This window comes from Scyliorhinus canicula, chromosome 13 (assembly GCF_902713615.1).
Source record: "Scyliorhinus canicula chromosome 13, sScyCan1.1, whole genome shotgun sequence".
Lineage (NCBI taxonomy): Eukaryota > Metazoa > Chordata > Chondrichthyes > Carcharhiniformes > Scyliorhinidae > Scyliorhinus > Scyliorhinus canicula.
In genome coordinates, this window is record NC_052158.1 from 64,993,577 (window position 1) to 65,012,951 (window position 19,375).

The following is a 19,375-nucleotide window of genomic DNA, read 5'->3' on the forward strand; positions in this document are numbered from 1 at the left end:
CCTGACATCAGCTCCTCGAATCCCATTGGTCGGCATCGAGAGGCGCCCGCCAGCCAACCCGCCGCACTGCACGTCGGGAGTCACAACCCTCCCCACGCCTGCGCACCAGCCAATCTGTGCTCATTTGAACCTGCCCGGCGCCATATTTCTTCAAGGCACGAATAAAACTGACTCCTGTCCATTTAAAGGAGCGCCCCTTCATTGTTTGCAAATTAGCAATGATTGTGAGTATCGTCATTTAAGGCGAGGTGTTAGAGGTAATATTACCACGGACGATTTTGTTTGCTTAACGTTAAAAGCAACGCAGAATTCCCGTTACATTAGCAACCATGAGAAATTTCTAACATACAAAGTTTTGGAAATGTATCCATGGGGGTAAGAGTTTTTAGGGTCAACCTGTTATCTAGACTCCACCACCTACAAGACACAAGTCAGGAATGCAATGAGATGCTCCCTACTTGCCTGGATGAGTGCAACTCCAACAACACTCAATGAGCTCTATCCAGGACAAAGCAGCCCGCTAGATTGACACCCCACCCACATTCAATCCCAGCACCCCAGATGCACAGAAAGCAGCCATGTGCACCATCTACAAGATGTACCGCAGCAACTCACCAAGGCTCCAAACCCACGACCATCTAAAAGGGCAGCATATACCTGGTAACACCGCCACCTGCAAGTTCCCCTCCAAGCCACTCACTGACTTGGAAATGTATCGCCATTCCTTCACTGTCACTGGGTCAAATTCCTGGAACTCCCTAACATCATATGAACTGCAGCGGTCCAAGAAAGCAGCTCACCACCACCTTCTCTTAGGGCAATTAGGGATGGGTAATCAATGCTCTCCTAGCCAATATTGCCCACATCCAATGAAATAATTTTTAAAATAATTAAATAAGTGGTCCAGACATTATATTTGGAATTTCAACAATTAATTTCAATATTGAGGACGTTTGCAGAAGATTAAACTTTCGTTTGAAAAGGGTTGTAATGAATGGTCATCCACCTGAAACATTTCCTCTGTTTCTCCACAGGAGCTATCTGATCTGAGGAGCATTGCCATTATTTTCCATTTAATTTCAGATTTTCAGTATCTGCAGTATTTTGACTCAAAGTGGTCTTTTTTTTCCAGTAGCCTTGCCTATATTGTGGTATGAAAATAAGCTGTTACTCAGAGTGCCTTGGCACATTAAATTGCTAGAATTTAAGATGCATACATATTTGTTGTTTTCACCATAGCCTTAGGTGTCATTTTCTTGCTTCTTTGGCTTTCTTCAAGCTCCTCTCAGTCCACATCTCAATGTTGTCCACCCATCTGAATGTTCTCCTTCCTCTTCTGTTTCACTCTCAATTTCTTCTTCAGTTGTTGCCAGGACAAGGCTGTCAGATCTTTGTTTTCAATGTCCGTACTTGGCTGTCTGTCACTCTTTGCAACTCTATTGATTCCTGAACATCTCCTTTTGATTAAATTTGTCTTTCTGTACATTCAGATGAATTTGAGCATCCTCTGCCACACCCACAATTCAAAAGCTGTTCTCCTCCTCTCATACATTTTCCTCAGAGCCCAATTTTCACATTCACGAGTGCAATACCATGCTAGTGACTGTGCTAGACATTTTTTCAGCTTCATACTCTTCTGAACCCTACTTATGACATTGGTCACGTCGCTTATCATAGCTAATCTAACCTGGATTTCATTCTTGGATGTAACTTTGATGTTTATTATCCAGCCAAGGTACTTGAAATTGTTCACTGCCTCTTTCCCAGTGCTTCTAATCATGACTTTTTCATTACCATTCAGAGATATAGCATTGGTGTTTTATTTGTTTATGTTCAACCCAGAAGACTCGTCTTTCTGATGTGGCCTGCCAACTTCCCTAATTCTGGCTATGTGTGGTGACTGCATATTTGGGATCCCATATACCAAGAGCCCCTTTGATGGAGCCACATCTCTGGTTCCTGCACCATCTTCATCTTCTTGCCCACAATATTAAACAACAGAGGTGAAGATGGCACCCCTGCCTGACTCTTCTCAAACTGGAATTGGTTTGTGTATTTCTGTATAGCTCTTGCATTAGTTATGCAAGAAGCTTGGTTACATCAAATCAACGTCATTCAGTGTCTTCCATAGAGCAACTTATTAGACATTGTTGAACAATTTGCCATAGTCTATGAACCTTAACCCAAAACTGCACTTCCTGCTTATTTTCACATTTCTCCATGTATCCAGTTAGTTGTAAGGAAATACTAAATTGCTTAAAAATGCATTTTGGCAGCAATGAATTTAGATTATTTCTAAAGTTAATGTCAGCAGTTAAGAAGGGCAATTATTTTCTGATGGAATGCACCTCCCAGCAATGCAAGCCAAGTAAGTGCAGTAATACATTCTGCACAAGATTTAAAATAGGCGGTTTTGCTTATCTGCTGCCGCCAGTTTATTTTTCAAGTAGTGACTCTCCCATGACAGTGAGCCATAATGTTGGTTGTTACACTGCTTGTTAACTATAGAAGCTTATAGCACGCATGGAAAGTGTACTGACTGTTTCATAAAGACCATTTTTGAGGGGGCTTTGAAGGACAACTAGGGATGGGCAATGCATGCTGCCAGGTGAACGACACCCACATCCCGTAAATTCATTTTTTAAAAAAAGAGGTCAAGTTGATTTCTCATTTAGAGTAGATAGCTCGCAGTGTGTTCCTGAATTTTGAATTTGTGCCAGAGGAATCCCTCCCACACTGTGCTTCGGAGTTCTGAATCATGCTTAGAACAATTCAATTGGAAAAGGCTTAATCAAATGCATTAAGATTTTGCTGTTACTGAAGCAAGGTGAAGACCACAGTCCCCTTGCTGCCTTCTTGCTTCATATCCAGGGTTCAACTACCAATATGGAACTAACGGCCTTTTGTGATCTTCTGAGAGTTATACCACTTGACACCAACCACTCTACTGCATTGGTTACCATTACCTGAGATGCTGAGAACATACTGTATTCCTAGCTGAGACCAGCAACAACATCTGTGAAAAAGGGTTTGCAATTCTTTCAGGAATACCCAGAACACTCGAACCAGAACTCCATTCAAGACCTTTTGAAATGAAATGAAAATCGCTTATTGTCACAAGTAGGTTTCAATGAAGTTACTGTGAAAAGCCCCTAGTCGCCACATTCCGCCGCCTGTTCAAGACATCACTGTTGAAAAAATTTTGATTTGATTTATTGTCACATGCATTAGTATACAGTGAAAAGTATTGTTTCTTGCATGCTGTACAAACAATGCATACCATACAGAGGGAAGGAAGGAGACTGCAGAATATGATGTTACAGTTATTGCAAGATGTAGAGAAAAGATCAACTTAATACGAGGTAGGTCCATTCAAAAGTCTGATGGCAGTAGGGAAGAAGGTGTTCTTGAGTCGGTTGGTACGTAACCTCAAACTTTGGTATCTTTTTCCTGACGGAAGAAGGTGGAAGAGGGTATGTCCTGGGTGCGTGGAGTCCTTAATTATGCTGGCTGCCTTTCCGAGGCAGCGGGAATTATAGCTAGAGTCAATGGATGGGAGGGTGGTTTGCGTGATGGATTGAGCTAAATTCACGACCTTTTGTAGCTTCCTGCAGAGCAGGCTCCATACCAAGCTGTGATCCAACCAGAAAGAATGCTTTCTATGGTGCATCTGTAGAAGTTGGTGAGAGTCGTAGCTGACATGCCAAATTTCCTTAGTCTTCTGAGAAAGTTGAATCGTTGGTGGGCTTTGTTAACTATAGTGTCGGCATGGGGGGACCAGGACAGGTTGTTGTTGATCTGTACACCTAAAAACTTGAAGCTCTTGACCCTTTCTACGTTCCCATTGATGTAGACAGGGGCATGTTCTCCACTACGCTTCCTGAAGTCGATGACAATCTCCTTCGTTTTGTTGACATTCAGGGAGAGATTATTGTCGTCGCACCAGTTCACCAGATTCTCTATCTCATTCCTGTACTCTGTTTCATCATTGTTTGAAATCCGACCCACTACAGTGGTATCATCAGCAAATTTGAAAATCGAGTTGGAGGGGAATTTGGCCATAGGTGTATAAGGAGTATAGTAGGGGGGCTGAGGACACAGCCTTGTGGGGCACCGGTGTTGAGGATGATCGTGGAGGAGGTATTGTTGCCTATCCTTACTGACTGTGGGTTAGAAAGTTCAGGATCCAGTCGCAGAGGGAGGAGCCAAGGCCATGGAGTTTGGAGATGAGTTTCATAGAAATGATGGTGTTGAAGGCTGAGCTGTAGTTGATAAATAGGAATCGGACATAGGTGTCTTTGTTATCTAGGTGCTCCAGGGTAGAGTGCAGGGCTATGGAGATGGCGTCTGCTGTGGACCTATTGCAGCGGGAGGCGAACTATTGGATCAAGGCAATCCAGGAGGCTGGAGTTGATTCGTGCCATGACTAAACCTTTCGAAGCGCCATGATAATGGATGTCAGAGCCACTGGACGATAGTCATTAAGGCACGCTGCCTGGCTTTTTTCTGGTACAGGGATGATGGTCGTCTTCTTGAAGCAGATAGGTATCTCAGATTGTTGTAAAGAGAGGTTAAAGATGTCTGCGAATATCCCCGCCAGCTGATCCACGCAAGACCTGAGTGCTCATCCGGGTACCCTATCCGGGCCAGTGACTTTCCATGGGTTGACCTTCGAGAAGGCTGCTCTGAGGTCCGCAATGTTGATCTCAGATACAAGTTCATCCGAGGCTTCTGCGGTGGAGGGCTCGCTCCCGCTGACCTCTTGCTCAGGACGTGCATAGAATGCGCTGAGTTCATCAGGGAGGGGTGCATTGGAGCCGACGATTTTACATGCCTTCATCTTGTAGCCCATTATGTCTTGTAGACCTTGCCATAGACAGCGGGGGTCCATGTGGCTAGCCTGGGATTCGAGCTTGGTGCGGTACTGTCTTTTGGCATCCTTGATGGATTTCTTTCAATCATATCTGGCTTTCTTGTGTAGGTCAAGGTCACCTTACTTGAATGCCTCAGACCCAGACTTCAGCAAGCAGTGGATATCCCTGTTCATCCTGGGTTTCCGGTTGGGAAACACACGGATTTGCTTCTTTGGCACGCAGTCTTCTACACACTTACTAATGAAGTCAGTTACTGTAGTGGTGTACTCGTTCAGGCTGGTGGCAGAGTTTTTAAATACTGACCAATCCACTGACTATAAACAGTCCCATAGGAGATCATCCGATTCCTCAGACCAACAATGCATGACTTTCTTTGACGGATTCTCCTGCTTCAGTTTTTGCTTATAAGCAGGGAGCACGAGCACAGCCTTGTGGTCAGATTTGCCAAAGTGTAGGCGGGCAATAGAGCGGTAGGCATGTTTGATATTTGGGTAGCAGTGGCCCAGGATGTTTGGGCCTCTGGTGGAACAGGTGACAAGTTCGTGGTAACTTTGTAGTACGCTCTTGAGCTTGACCTGATTGAAGTCCCCAGCTACAATGAACAAGGCCTCGGGATGCTTCGTTTCAAGGCTATTTGTGGTGGTGAATATTTCGTCCAGTGAGATTTTCACGTTCGCGTGGGGTATAAACTGCCGTCAGGATAATGGAGCTGAAAAAATATTTCATAGAATCATAGAATTTATAGTGCAGAAGGAGGCCATTCGGCCCATCGAGTCTGCACCAGCCTTTGGAAAGGGCATCCTAATTAAGTCCACAGCTCCACCCTATCCCCATAACCCAGTCACCCACAAGTAACCTTTTTGGACACTAAGGGTAATTTAACATGGCCAATCCATCTAACCTGCACATCTTTGGAATGTGGGAGGAAACCGGAGAACCCGGAGGAAACCCACGCAGACACGGGGAGAACGTGCAGACTCCACACAGACAGTGACCCAAACCGAGAATCGAACCTGGGACCTTGGAATGTGAAGCAACTGTGATAACCACTGTGCTACAGTGCCGTCCACTTCTCTGTGAGGGCTGAATGAGGCACTGGAAATGAGACGGCTGAAGGATTCAATAGAGATTTTAAAAATAGTAAATGAACACAACCGCCTCACGGCGCTGAGGTCCCAGGTTCGATCCCGGCTCTGGGTCACTGTCTGTGTGGAGTTTGCACATTCTCCCCGTGTCTGCGTGGGTTTCGCCCCCACAACCCAAAAATGTGCAGAGTAGGTGGAATGGCCATGCTAAATTGCACCTTAATTGGAAAAAATAATTGGGTAATCTAAATTTATTTTAAAAAATAGTAAATGAATGCTGTGCCCGTCACTTCAGAAATAGGAAAAGGTAATGCTGCTTCTCACAATAAAGCACCAATTTTTTTCAACTGCCTTATCTATAAATAGAAAAATAGCAACATTAACCAGTTCTTAATTCTTATACCATTTATGTTGAGTTCAGAAGACTCACTATAGTATCTATCTCTTGGGACAATATGTTTTGAAAGTCATTTAAGAAATCGGACAGAACAAATAGAAGCTGAAGAGTCAAGAACAGGGAGCTCTAGACAAGATTAACCAAAGCTTTGGCAGACTCATCGGACTCGAAACGTTGGCTCTTTTCTCTCCCTACAGATGCTGCCAGACCTGCAGGGATTTTCCAGCATTTTCTCTTTCGTTACAAGATTAAATGCGGGCAGGCATAATTCCTCAAAGGAGAAAGTAAAGAGACTGTTTGAGGTTGGAATTTACTTAAAGGGCTACCGATTATGGCAGAAAATATGGCAATGCCCAAGATGTGTGAAGTGGAAAAGGTTGTAAGGACATGGGAACTGTGGGTGAATGTGGGACAAAGAAAATTTGCTCAAACAGAATGTCAACGCCAATATCGACTAGTTAGGCTTAATAATCTATTTATAACTTTGATGGGAGAGCAAGACCACCATTGTCCCAATCCAGACAAGCCATGTTCCATGAGAGTTATAAAGGTGCAGAATTGCTACTTGCTTACCTGCAACCCAATGATGGTAGGCGCCAAGGCTCATACAGGCATGTCTTCTTACACTACATCTTCAGTTTCCAGTTCATATCAGCTATACATAAGAACTAGGAGCAGGAGTAGGCCATCTGGCCCCTCGAGCCTGCTCCGCCATTCAATTAGATCATGGCTGATCTTTTGTGGACTCAGCTCCACTTTCCGGCCCGAACACCATAACCCTTAATTCTTCAAAAACCTATCTATCTTTACCTTAAAAACATGTAATGAAGGAGCCTCAACTGCTTCACTGGGCAAGGAATTCCATAGATTCACAACCCTTTGGGTGAAGAAGTTCCTCCTAAACTCAGTCCTAAATCTACTTCCCCTTATTTTGAGGCTATGTCCCCTAGTTCTGCTGTCACCCGCCAGTGGAAACAACCTGCCCGCATCTATCCTATCTATTCCCTTCATAATTTTAAATGTTTCTATAAGATCCCCCCTCATCCTTCTAAATTCTAACGAGTACAGTCCCAGTCTACTCAACCTCTCCACATAATCCAATCCCTTCAGCTCTGGGATTAACCTAGTGAATCTCCTCTGCACACCCTCCAGCGCCAGTACGTCCTTTCTCAAGTAAGGAGACCAAAACTGAACACAATACTCCAGGTGTGGCCGCACTAACACCTTATACAATTGCAACATAACCTCCCTAGTCTTAAACTCCATCCCTCTAGCAATGAAGGACAAAATTCCATTTGCCTTCTTAATCACCTGTTGCACTTGTAAACCAACCTTCTGTGACTCATGCACTAGCACACCCAAGTCTCTCTGAACAGCGGCATGCTTTAATATTTTATTGTTTAAATAATAATCCCGTTTGCTGTTATTCCTACCAAAATGGATAACCTCACATTTGTCAACATTGTATTCCATCTGCCAGACCCGAGCCCATTCACTTAACCTATCCAAATCCCTCTGCAGACTTCCAGTGTCCTCTGCACTTTTCGCTTTACCACTCATCTTAGTGTCATCTGCAAACTTGGACACATTGCCCTTGGTCCCCAACTCCAAATCATCTATGTAAATTGTGAACAATTGTGGGCCCAACACGGATCCCTGAGGGACACCACTAGCTACTGATTGCCAACCAGAGAAACACCCATTTATCCCAACTCTTTGCTTTCTATTAATTAACCAATCCTCTATCCATGCTACTACTTTACCCTTAATGCCATGCATCTTTATCTTATGCAGCAACCTTTTGTGTGGCACCTTGTCAAAGGCTTTCTGGAAATTCAGATATACCACATCCATCGGCTCCCCGTTATCTACTGCACTGGTAATGTCCTCAAATAATTCCACTAAATTAGTTAGGCATGACCTGCCTTTTACGAACCCATGCTGCGTCTGCCCAATGGGACAATTTCTATCCAGATGCCTCGCTATTTCTTCCTTGATGATAGATTCCAGCATCTTCCCTATTACCGAAGTTAAACTCACTGGCCTATAATTTCCTGCTTTCTGCCTACCTCCTTTTTTAAACAGTGGCGTCACGTTTGCTAATTTCCAATCCACCGGGACCACCCCAGAGTCTAGTGAATTTCGGTAAATTATCATTAGTGCATCTGCAATTTCCCTAGCCATCTCTTTTAGTACTCTGGGATGCATTCCATCAGGGCCAGGAGACTTGTCTACCTTTAGCCCCATTAGCTTGCCCATCACTCCCTCCTTAGTGATAACAATCCTCTCAAGGTCCTCACCTGTCATAGCCTCATTTCTATCAGTCGCTGGCATGTTATTTGTGTCTTCCACTGTGAAGACCGACCCAAAAAACCTGTTCAGTTCCTCAGCCATTTCCTCATTTCCCATTATTAAAACTCCCTTCTCATCCTCTAAAGGACCAATATTTACCTTAGCCACTCTTTTTTGTCTTATATATTTGTAAAAACTTTTACTGTCTGTATTTATATTCTGAGCAAGTTTACTCTCATACTCTACCTTACTCTTCTTTATAGCTTTTTTAGTAGCTTTCTGTTGCCCCCTAAAGATTTCCCAGTCCTCTAATCTCCCAGCAATCTTTGCCACTTTATATGCTTTTTCCTTCAATTTGATACTCTCCCTTATTTCCTTAGATATCCACGGTCGATTTTCCCTCTTTCTTCCGTCCTTGGATACAATGGATGCCTGCTTTTGATGTTATGGTGGGCCAATGCAGGTTAACTTGTACCACTCTAAAGCTCTTTCCCTACAACTGCACATTTTTCAATTTCACGTATCCAATTCCTTTTTGAAAGTCACTATTAAACCTTCTTCACTCCCCACCTTCCCCCTCATTCCAGAATATAATGACTTGCTGCATTCAATTATTTCTTCTCCTCAGTGGCTATTTTTCTGCCTTAAATATGTGCTCTCCGATTGCTGATCTACCTGCCACTACAAGCAGTCTCTTATTATTATTAATAATAATAATAATAATAACAGGGCACTTCTGGTGGCATCCATGAAGTAAGTGGTCGCACATTTGGTGGCTCCCGCTGGTGGCGTTTTTTTCAGATCCTTTCCCCGGTTAACAAGTGGATGTGAGGCAGAATAAATGTGCAGGACAGTGAGTGGAATACCCTCTGGTGTATCGAGCTGAGGACCAGAACCGGTCAGAAGAGGGAATCAGTTGGTTGGAGCTGGTGTGGCGCCTGCGACGCACGTGGAGATGGCGGAGGGGCAGGGAGCAGCCTTGGCGGCTCGGTGATCGACGGACCAGCTGATGAGCTTCTTGAACGAGACGTTCGCCGAGCAATGGAACGAGAGTCTGGAGGACCTGGCCTGATCGGTGATTTCGATCAGGGTGGTGGTCGATCACGTGGAAACGAAGCTGGCGGCTCAGGGTCAGGCGATCCAGAAGATCGAGGAGGTGGCGGGGGAACACAAGTTGGTAGCGGAGATGGGGCTGATGTGCAATCAGCAGAGGCAGCTCCAGAAGGTTGAAGACCTAGAGAATGGGTCACACAGGCAGAACATAAGGATCGTGGGCCTGCCGGAGAGGAGTGAAGGAGCCGATGCTGGCGGGTATGTGGGGAGGATGCTGGAGTAGATGCTCGGAGAGGGTGCGCTTGCATGGCCTATGGATGTGGATCAAGTGCACAGGATGCTAATGAGGAAGCCCCGGGAGAACGACCTGCCGAGGGCGATGGTGGTGCACTTGCACAGGTTCCTGGCCAAGGAGCAAATTACAAGGCGCTGCACCTGAGGGGGCAGTGAAATCTGAGTGTACCAGGACCTGGGCGCAGAGCTGGCCAAGAGGAGAGCGAGCTTTAACGAGGTCAAGTCAGCCCTCTACAAGATGGGGGTAAAGTTTGGGCTACTGTACCTGGCTTGTCTGTGGGTGACCTACGAAGGCTGGGAATTGTACTTTGGCTTGGTGGAGGAGGTGGTAGATTTTGTTAAAGACAATGGACTGGCAGGAGAAGGTGGACTTTGAACTTTGGTAGAGATTCTGTGATGTTGCCGTTAACTTCTGTTTGGATCCATTTCTTTCTTCTCCGGCTTCAGGTTTGTTCCTTGTTAGGGGTTTGGGGAGAGGTTGTTTTTGCTTGTTTGCACTAATATTCGAGCAGGGGGAAGGGGAAATCAGTGGGGGGGTAGATAGCTAGGCGCCATGGGCGGAGGCTGCCAGGCTAGCTGGGCGGGCTAGTTCACGAAAACGCAATCGGGGTGAGTGGGGGGATGGGGGCAGGGGTTGTTGCTGTGACCCAAGCCGGAAATTGAACTTGGGATTGTGAAGCAACAGTGCTAACCACTGTGCTACCATGTCGCCGCCTGCTGAGATGTTTGGTATTTTATTAGAAGCTGTTTGCGCAGTACAATAGATTTCTGTAGTTTGCCAACTATGCTCATGGCTAAGACGGACAGCTTATACAAGCTACTGTTTTGACGTTAGGCCCATGATATACGTAATGTAGTTGAGCTCCCAAAATAAGATCTCAACTAATACGAGTCAAAATTAAATTGGTTAAGAAACAATGTGAAGAACACAGATTTCAAACCGCCAAAGCCTTAAAATTAGAAACTTCAAGAATTGAGGGAAAGAAATGTTCATTTACGTCTATCTATGATGTGTTAAAACTAATGTGTGATCTAGTGAAAAATATTTCCTCTGTTAGCTGTTACACTATAACAGCTGTATTGATAGTCAGTGCCATGAGCTCCAGTTATAATTTTATGACACTTCTAATGGTTCTCTGATGTCCAACGCAGAACCTGTTAATGCCTGAGGCTCTATTTGATCTTGTATTGGAATTAAAATTTTTAATTGATAAATTCAAAAGGTTGTTAATTGAATGCATCTTTGCCACAGAGCCCTAACCACAGCTTTCTTTCAATATCTGCAACGGAGCATCGGTCCCCATTCCATTCCTGTCCAGTGACCCTTTATTGGCTCCATCCTGCCTTTGCTAATTATAGTCCACTCTCCTGGATTGCCCATTGCTCCAGTCTTGACTACATCCAGCCCAGCCCCAAATATTAGCATTTTTTTCTATTCCTTCACAGGATGTGGGCTTCTCTGCCTGGACCAACATTTATTGCCCATCCCTAATTGCCCTTGAGAAGGTGGTGGTTAGTTATAAGTCAGGATGGTGTGTGGTTTGTAGGGGATCTGCAGGTGGTGGTGCTTCCATGTATCTGCTGCCCTGGTCTTTCTAGGTGATAGAAGTTGTGGTTGGAACGGTTTTGTCACGTTAGTGAGTTGTTGCAGTGCAGCTTGTAGATGTACACACTGCTGCCACTGTGTGTCAGTGGTGGGAGTGAATGTTTGTGGAAGGTGTCAAGCAAGGCTTCGGGCTGCTATGTCCTGGATGGTGTCAGACATAGAACATAGAACAGTGCAGCACAGAACAGGCCCTTCGGCCCTCAATGTTGTGCCGAGCAATGATCACCCTACTTAAACCCACGTAACCCGTATACCCGTAACCCAACAATCCCCCCATTAACCTTACACTACTGGCAATTTAACATGGCCAATCCACCTAACCCGCACATCTTTAGACTGTGGGAGGAAACCGGAGCACCCGGAGGAAACCCACGCACACACGGGGAGGACGTGCAGACTCCACACAGACAGTGACCCAGCCGGGAATCGAACCTGGGACCCTGGAGCTGTGAAGCATTGATGCTAACCACCATGCTACCGTGAGGTTGGGTGATGTTGGAGCTGCACTCACCCAAGCAAGTGGAGAGTAATCCATCATTCTCCTGACTTGTGCCTTCAGGATGATGACAGGTTTTGGGGTCTCAGGAGATGAGTTATCCATCTCATAATTCCCAGCCTCTGACCTGCTCTTATAGCCACAGTATTTATATGGCTAGTCCAGTTTGGTTTCTGGTCAATGGTAACCCCCAGGATGTTGATATTGGGGGATTCAATGATGGCAAAGCCATTGAATGTCATGGGGAGATGATTGGATTAGAGAGATGGTCATTGCCTGGCACCTGTATGGCACAAATGTAACTTGCCACTTAACAGCTGCACATGGACAGACTGCTGAAGATAGTTGGGCCGAGGACACTACCCGGAGGAACTCCGGCAGCCTCGGGTACCTGTCTGTGTGGAGTTTGCACTTTCTCCCCGTGTCTGTCTGTGTGGGTTTCCTCCCACATTCTAAAGATGTGCAGGTTAGATGGATTGGCCATGCTAAATTGACCCTTAGTGTCCAAAAGTTAGGTAGGGTTACTGGGTTATATGGATAGGGTGGAGGCGTGGACTTAAGTGGGGTGCTCATTCCAAGGGCCGGTGCACACTCAATGGTCCGAACGGCCTCCTTTTGCACTGTTAATTCTATGAATCTATGAATATCCTGGAACATAGAACGATACTGCGCAGTACAGGCCCTTCGGCCCTCGATGTTGCACCGACATGAAAAAAAAACTAAAGGCCATCTAACCTACACTATGCCCTTATCATCCATATGCTTATCCAATAAACTTTTAAATGCCCTCAATGTTGGCGAGTTCACTACTGTTGCAGGTAGGGCATTCCACGGCCTCACCACTCTTTGCGTAAAAAACCCACCTCTGACCTCTGTCCTATATCTATTACCCCTCAATTTAAGGCTATGTCCCCTCGTGCTAGCCACCCCCATCCGCGGGAGAAGGCTCTCGCTGTCCACCCTATCTAACCCTTTTGTATGCCTCTATTAAGTCACCTCTTAACCTTCTTCTCTCTAACGAAAACAACCTCAAGTCCATCAGCCTTTCCTCATAAGATTTTCCCTCCATACCAGGCAACATCCTGGTAAATCTCCTCTGCACCCGTTCCAAAGCTTCCACGTCCTTCCTATAATGAGGCGACCAGAACTGTACGCAATACTCCCAATGCGGCCGTACTAGAGTTTTGTACAACTGCAACATGACCTCATGGCTCCGGAACTCAATCCCTCTACCAATAAAGGCCAACACACCATAGGCCTTCTTCACAACCCTATCAACCTGGGTGGCAACTTTCAGGGATCTATGTACATGGACACCGAGATCCCTCTGCTCATCCACACTACCAAGAATTTTACCATTAGCCAAATATTCCGCATTCCTGTTATTCTTTCCAAAGTGAATCACCTCACACTTCTCCACATTAAACTCCATTTGCCACCTCTCAGCCCAGCTCTGCAGCTTATCTATGTCCCTCTGTAACCTGCAACATCCTTCCGCACTGTCTACAACTCCACCGACTTTAGTGTCGTCTGCAAATTTACTTGCCCATCCTTCTGCGCCCTCCTCTAGGTCATTTATAAAAATGACAAACAGCAACGGCCCCAGAACAGATCCTTGTGGTACGCCACTCGTAACTGAACTCCATTCTGAACATTTCCCATCAACTACCACTCTCTGTCTTCTTTCAACTAGCCAATTTCTGATCCACATCTCTAAATCACCCTCAATCCCCAGCCTCCGTATTTTCTGCAATAGCCGACCGTGGGGAACCTTATCAAACGCTTTACTGAAATCCATATACACCACATCAACTGCTCTACCCTCGTCTACCTGTTCAGTCACCTTCTCAAAGAACTCGATAAGGTTTGTGAGGCATGACCTACCCTTCACTCTACCCTTCGGAGCAGGCTCGAGGGGCCAGATGGCCTACTCCTGCTCCTAGTTCTTATGTTCACAAAACCATGCTGACTATCCCTAATCATATTATTCCTATCTAGATGATTATAAATCGTATCTTTTATAATCCTCTCCAAGACCTTACCCACCACAGACGTTAGGCTCACCAGCCTATAGTTACCGGGGTTATCTCTACTCCCCTTCTTGAACAAAGGGACCACATTTGCTATCCTCCAGTCCTCTGGCACTATTCCTGTAGCCAATGATGACCTAAAAATCAAAGCCAAAGGCTCAGCAATCTCTTCCCTGGCTTCCCAGAGAATTCTAGGATAAATCCCATCCGGCCCCGGAGACTTATCTATTTTCACCTTGTCCAGAATTGCCAACACTTCTTCCCTACGCACCTCAATGCCATCTATTCTAATAGCCTGGGTCTCAGCATTCTCCTCCACAATATTATCTTTTTCTTGAGTGAATACTGACGAAAAGTATTCATTTAGTATCTCGCTTATCTCCTCAGCCTCCACACACAACTTCCCACCACTGTCCTTGACTGGCCCTACTCTTACCCTAGTCATTCTTTTATTCCTGACATACCTATAGAAAGCTTTTGGGTTTTCCTTGATCCTACCTGCCAAAGACTGAAGCTGAGATGATTGACCTCCAACAATCACAATACCTTCCTTTCTGCTCAGTAGGATTCCAACCAGCAGAGAATTTTCCATTTGACTCATGTTTGCTGGCCTTTGACACTCAAGACGGTCAAGTACTGCCTTGATATTGAAGGCAGTCACTCTCACCTCACATCTTGAGTTTAACTCTTTCGCCCATGTTTGGATAATGGCCATAATAAGGTCAAGAGACGTGGCCCTGGCGCAACTCAAACTGAGCATCTATTTCCATCACTTTGCTGATGACCAAGAATAGACTGATTGAGTGATAATTGGCCGGGTTGAATTTGTCCTGCTTTCTGTGTAAAGGATGTATCTGGGTAATTTTCCACATTGCCAGGTAGATGCCAGAGTTGTAACTGTACTGGAACAATTTGGCTAGAACAAAGAAAATTACAGCACAGTAACAGGCCCATCCGCCCTCCATGCCTGCACCGACCATGCTGCCCGTCTGAGCTAAAACCCCCTACCCTTCCGGGGACCATATCCCATCCTATTCATGTTATTTGTCAAGTCGCCCCTTAAAAGTAACTATCGTAACTGCTTCCACTACGTCTCCCGGCAGCAAGTTCCAGGCCCCCACCACCCTCTGTGTAAACAACTTCCCTTGCACATCTCCTTTTAAACCTTGCCCCTCACACCTTAAACCTATGTCTCCTAGTAATTGACTCTTCCACCCTGGGAAAAAGCTTCTGACTACCCACTCTGTCCATGCTCCTCATAATCTTGTGAACTTCTTTCAGGTCGCCACTCAACCTCCGTCATTCGAATGAGAACAAACAGCTAAGACAGATGAACTTAAGAGCTTGAATTAGTACTTGGAACTATAATGTTGTTGCCATTACAGAGACTTGGTTAAGGAGCGAATTGGCAGCTTAACATTTCAGGATACTGATGTTTCAGGCGGGATAGAGGGGATGTAAAAGGGGTAGGGGAGTTGCACTACTGGTTAAGGAGAATGTCAGAGCTGTACAGTGGGATACACCTCAGAGGGCTAATACAGCAAGGCAATATGGGTAGAGCTCAGGAATAGGAAGGGTGTAGTCACAATGTTGGAGGTTTATTATCGGCTTCCCAACAGCCAGTAGGAGATAGAGGAACAGATATGATTTTGGCACGGTGGAAAAGTAATGGGGTTCTGATGGATGATTTTAACTTCCCCTATATTGACTGGGACTCAGTTAGTGGTACGGGCCTGGAAGGGGCAGTTTGTAAGGAGCATCCAGGACGGCTTCTTGAAACAGTATGTAGACAGTCCAACCTGGGAAGGGGCCGTACTGGACCTGGTATTGGGGAAAGTGCTTGGCCATGTGGTCAATGTTTCAGTAGGGGAGCAGTTTGGGAACAGTGACCACAATTCAGCAAGTGATGGATAAAGATAAGTGTAGTCATCAGGTGAAGGTGCTAAATTGGGGGAAGGGTAATTACAACAATATTAGACAGGAACTGAAGAATGTAGATTGATCTTTGAGAGCAAATCAACATGTGGCATGTGGGAGGCTTCCAAGTGTTAGTAGATAGGAATTCAGGACCAACACGTTCCTGTAAGGATGAAGTTTATGTTTGGCAAGTTTTGGGAACTTGGATAACGAGAGATATTGTGAGCCTAATCAAAAAGAAAAAGGAAGCATTTGTCAAGGCTAGGAGGCTGGGAACATACAAAACAAGTGTGGAATATAAAGAAAAAAAAACTTAAGCAAGGAGTCAGGAGGGCTAGGAGTCAAGAAAAGTAATTGGTTAGCAGGATTAAGGAAAATCCCACGGCCTTTTTATACATATGTAAAGAGCGAGGGTAGCCAGGGAGAGGGGGTTGGCCCACTCAAGGACAGAGGAGGGAATCTACACGTGGAGCCAGAGGAAATGGGCGAGATATTAAATGAGTATTTTGCGTCAGTATTCACCAAAGAGAAGGACTTGTTGGATGATGAGTCTGGAGAAGGGTATGTAGATAGTTTGGGTCATGTTTAGATCTAAAAAGGGCAGCACGGTAGCATAGTGGTTAGCACAGCTGCCTCACGGCGCTGAGGTCCCAGGTTCGATCCCGACTCTGGGTCACTGTCCGTGTGGAGTTTGCACATTCTCCCCGTGTCTGCGAGGGTTTCGCCCCCACAACCCAAAAATGTGCAGAGTTGGTGGATTGGCCACACTAAATTGCCCCTTAATTGGAAAAAAATAATTGGATCATCTAAATTTTTTTTTTTAAAAATGTTTAGATCTAAAAAGGTGTAGGTATTGGGGGTCTTGAAAAACATTAAGATGGACAAGTCCCCAGGGCCCGACGGGATATACCCCAGAATACGGAGAGGCAAGAGAGGAAATTGCTGAGGCCTTGAGAGAAATCTTTGTATTCTCACTGGATACAAGGGAGGTGCCAGAGGATTGGAGAATAGCCAATATTGTTCCTTTGTTTAATCCAGGATAATCCAGATAATAACAGGCCAGCAAATCTTACGTTAGTGGTAGGGAAATTATTGGAGAGGATTCTTGGAGACAGGATTTACTCCTACTTGAAAATAGGTAGATGTTTTGGCGAGAGGCAACATGGTTTTGTGAAGGTAAGGTCGTGTCTCATTAACTTCATCGAGTTTTTCGAGGAAGTGACAAAAGATAATTGATGAGGGTAGCGCAGTGGATGTTGTGCTGGACTTCAGTAAGGCCTTTGACAAGGACCCTCATGGCAAACTGGTACAGAAGGTGAAGTTGCATGCGATCAGAGGTGAGCTGGCAAGATGGATACAGAACTGGCTCGGCCATGGACGACATAGTAGCAGTGGAAATGCGAGTTTCTGAATGGAGGGCTGTGAATAGTGGTGTTCCTCAGGGATCAGTGCTGGGACTGCTGCTGTTTGTAATATATTGGGAGTGTGACAGCTTGATCTTGGTTTCAGACAATGCTCGGCACAACATCAAGGGCTGAAGGGCCTGTTCTGTGCTGTTCTATGTATATATATATAAATAAATGATTTGGAGGAAAATATAACTGGTTTATTAGTAAGTTTGTGGACAACACAAAAGGTTGGTGGAATTGCAGATAGCGATGAGGACCGTCAAGAGCATACATCAGGATATAGATCAGTTGGAGACGTGGGCGGAGAGATGGCAGTTGAATTTAATCCAGACAAATGTGAGGTAATGCATTTTGGAAGGTCTAATACAGATGGGAAATATATAGTAAATGGCAACCCTTAAAGAGTATTAATAGAAAGAGGGATCTGAATGTACAGGTACGCATGTCACTGAAAGTGGCAAGGCAGGTAAAGCAGACATACGGCATGCTTGCATTCATTGGCCGGAGCATTGAGTTTAAAAATTGGCAAGTCATGCTGTAGCTTTATAGAACCTTAGTTAGGCTGCACTTGGAATTCAGTGTTCAATTCTGGTCACAATACCAGAAGTATGTGGAGGCTTTAGAGAGGGTACAGTAAAGATTTACCAGGATGTTGCCTGGTATGGAGGACATTTAGCCATGAGGAGAAGTTGGAGAAACCAACATTACCAGAGGTGTACAGTCAGGAGGGAGCCAACATGAGGGAAAGATCTACTTCACCTCATCCTCACCAATCCATCTGCAGGAGATGCATCTGCCCATAACAGTATTGGAAGGAATGAACACAAAGTCCTTGTGGAGACAAAGTCCCGCCTTCACATTCAGCATACCCTCCACAATATTGTGTGGCACAGCCACTGTGCTTAATGGAACATTTGTTGAACAGATCCATGAGGCACTGTGGTCAATCAGCAGAATTGTAATCAACCAGAACCTATAACCTCAATGTCTGACATATCCCCCATTCTTTCATTACCGTGAAGGGGAACAACCGTGGTTCAATGAAGGAGGACATTGCAGAAGCAGCACCAGGCAGACCTAAAAATAAGGTGTGAAGCTACAACACAACTATTTGCATACCAAATGGTATATGCAGCATACAACAGCTAAGCGAACCTATAAAGCAATTAGGGACAGCACGGTAGCATGGTGGTTAGCATAAATGCTTCACAGCTCCAGGGTCCCAGGTTCGATTCCCGGCTGGGTCACTGTCTGTGTGGAGTCTGCACGTCCTCCGGCCTGTTCTGTGCTGTACTGTTCTATGTCTATGTTCTATGTTCTAATTGATCAAATCTAAGCTCGCAGTCCTGCCACAGTGGTGAACAATTAAGTAACTAGCTGGAGGCAGAGGCTCCACAAATATCCCCAACCTCCATGATGGGAGGATCCCAGCACATCAAAGCAAAAGACAAGGCTAAAACATGTGTAACTATCTTCAGGCAGAAGTGCCAAGTGAATGATCCATCTCAATTTCCTCCTGAGGTCCCCAGCATCATAGATGTCAGTCTTCAGCCAATTTGATTCACTCCAACTGGTAACAACAAATGGCTGGAGGCACAGGACATTGCAACGGCTATGGGTGCTGACAACATCCCAGCAATAGTACCAAAGACTTGTGCTCCAGACCTAGCTGTTTCCCTAGCGCTGTAAGCTGTGCGCACATGAAGCGGGAGACAGCCCGAGTGAGGCAGCCAGAGTGGGATTGAAACGTCGTAATTTGGAGCAGTGTGATAATCAAAGCGGTATGTGGTAAATCTAATTTTCTTGTTCTTTTTTTCAGTTACAAGTTTATTGGTCTAGTTAGTTGGTAAAAAGGAGCTCCCCCCACCCAAATAGCTGAGTAGCAGTTATCTGTCAATCATCTGAAGCCTGATTAAAGGCAA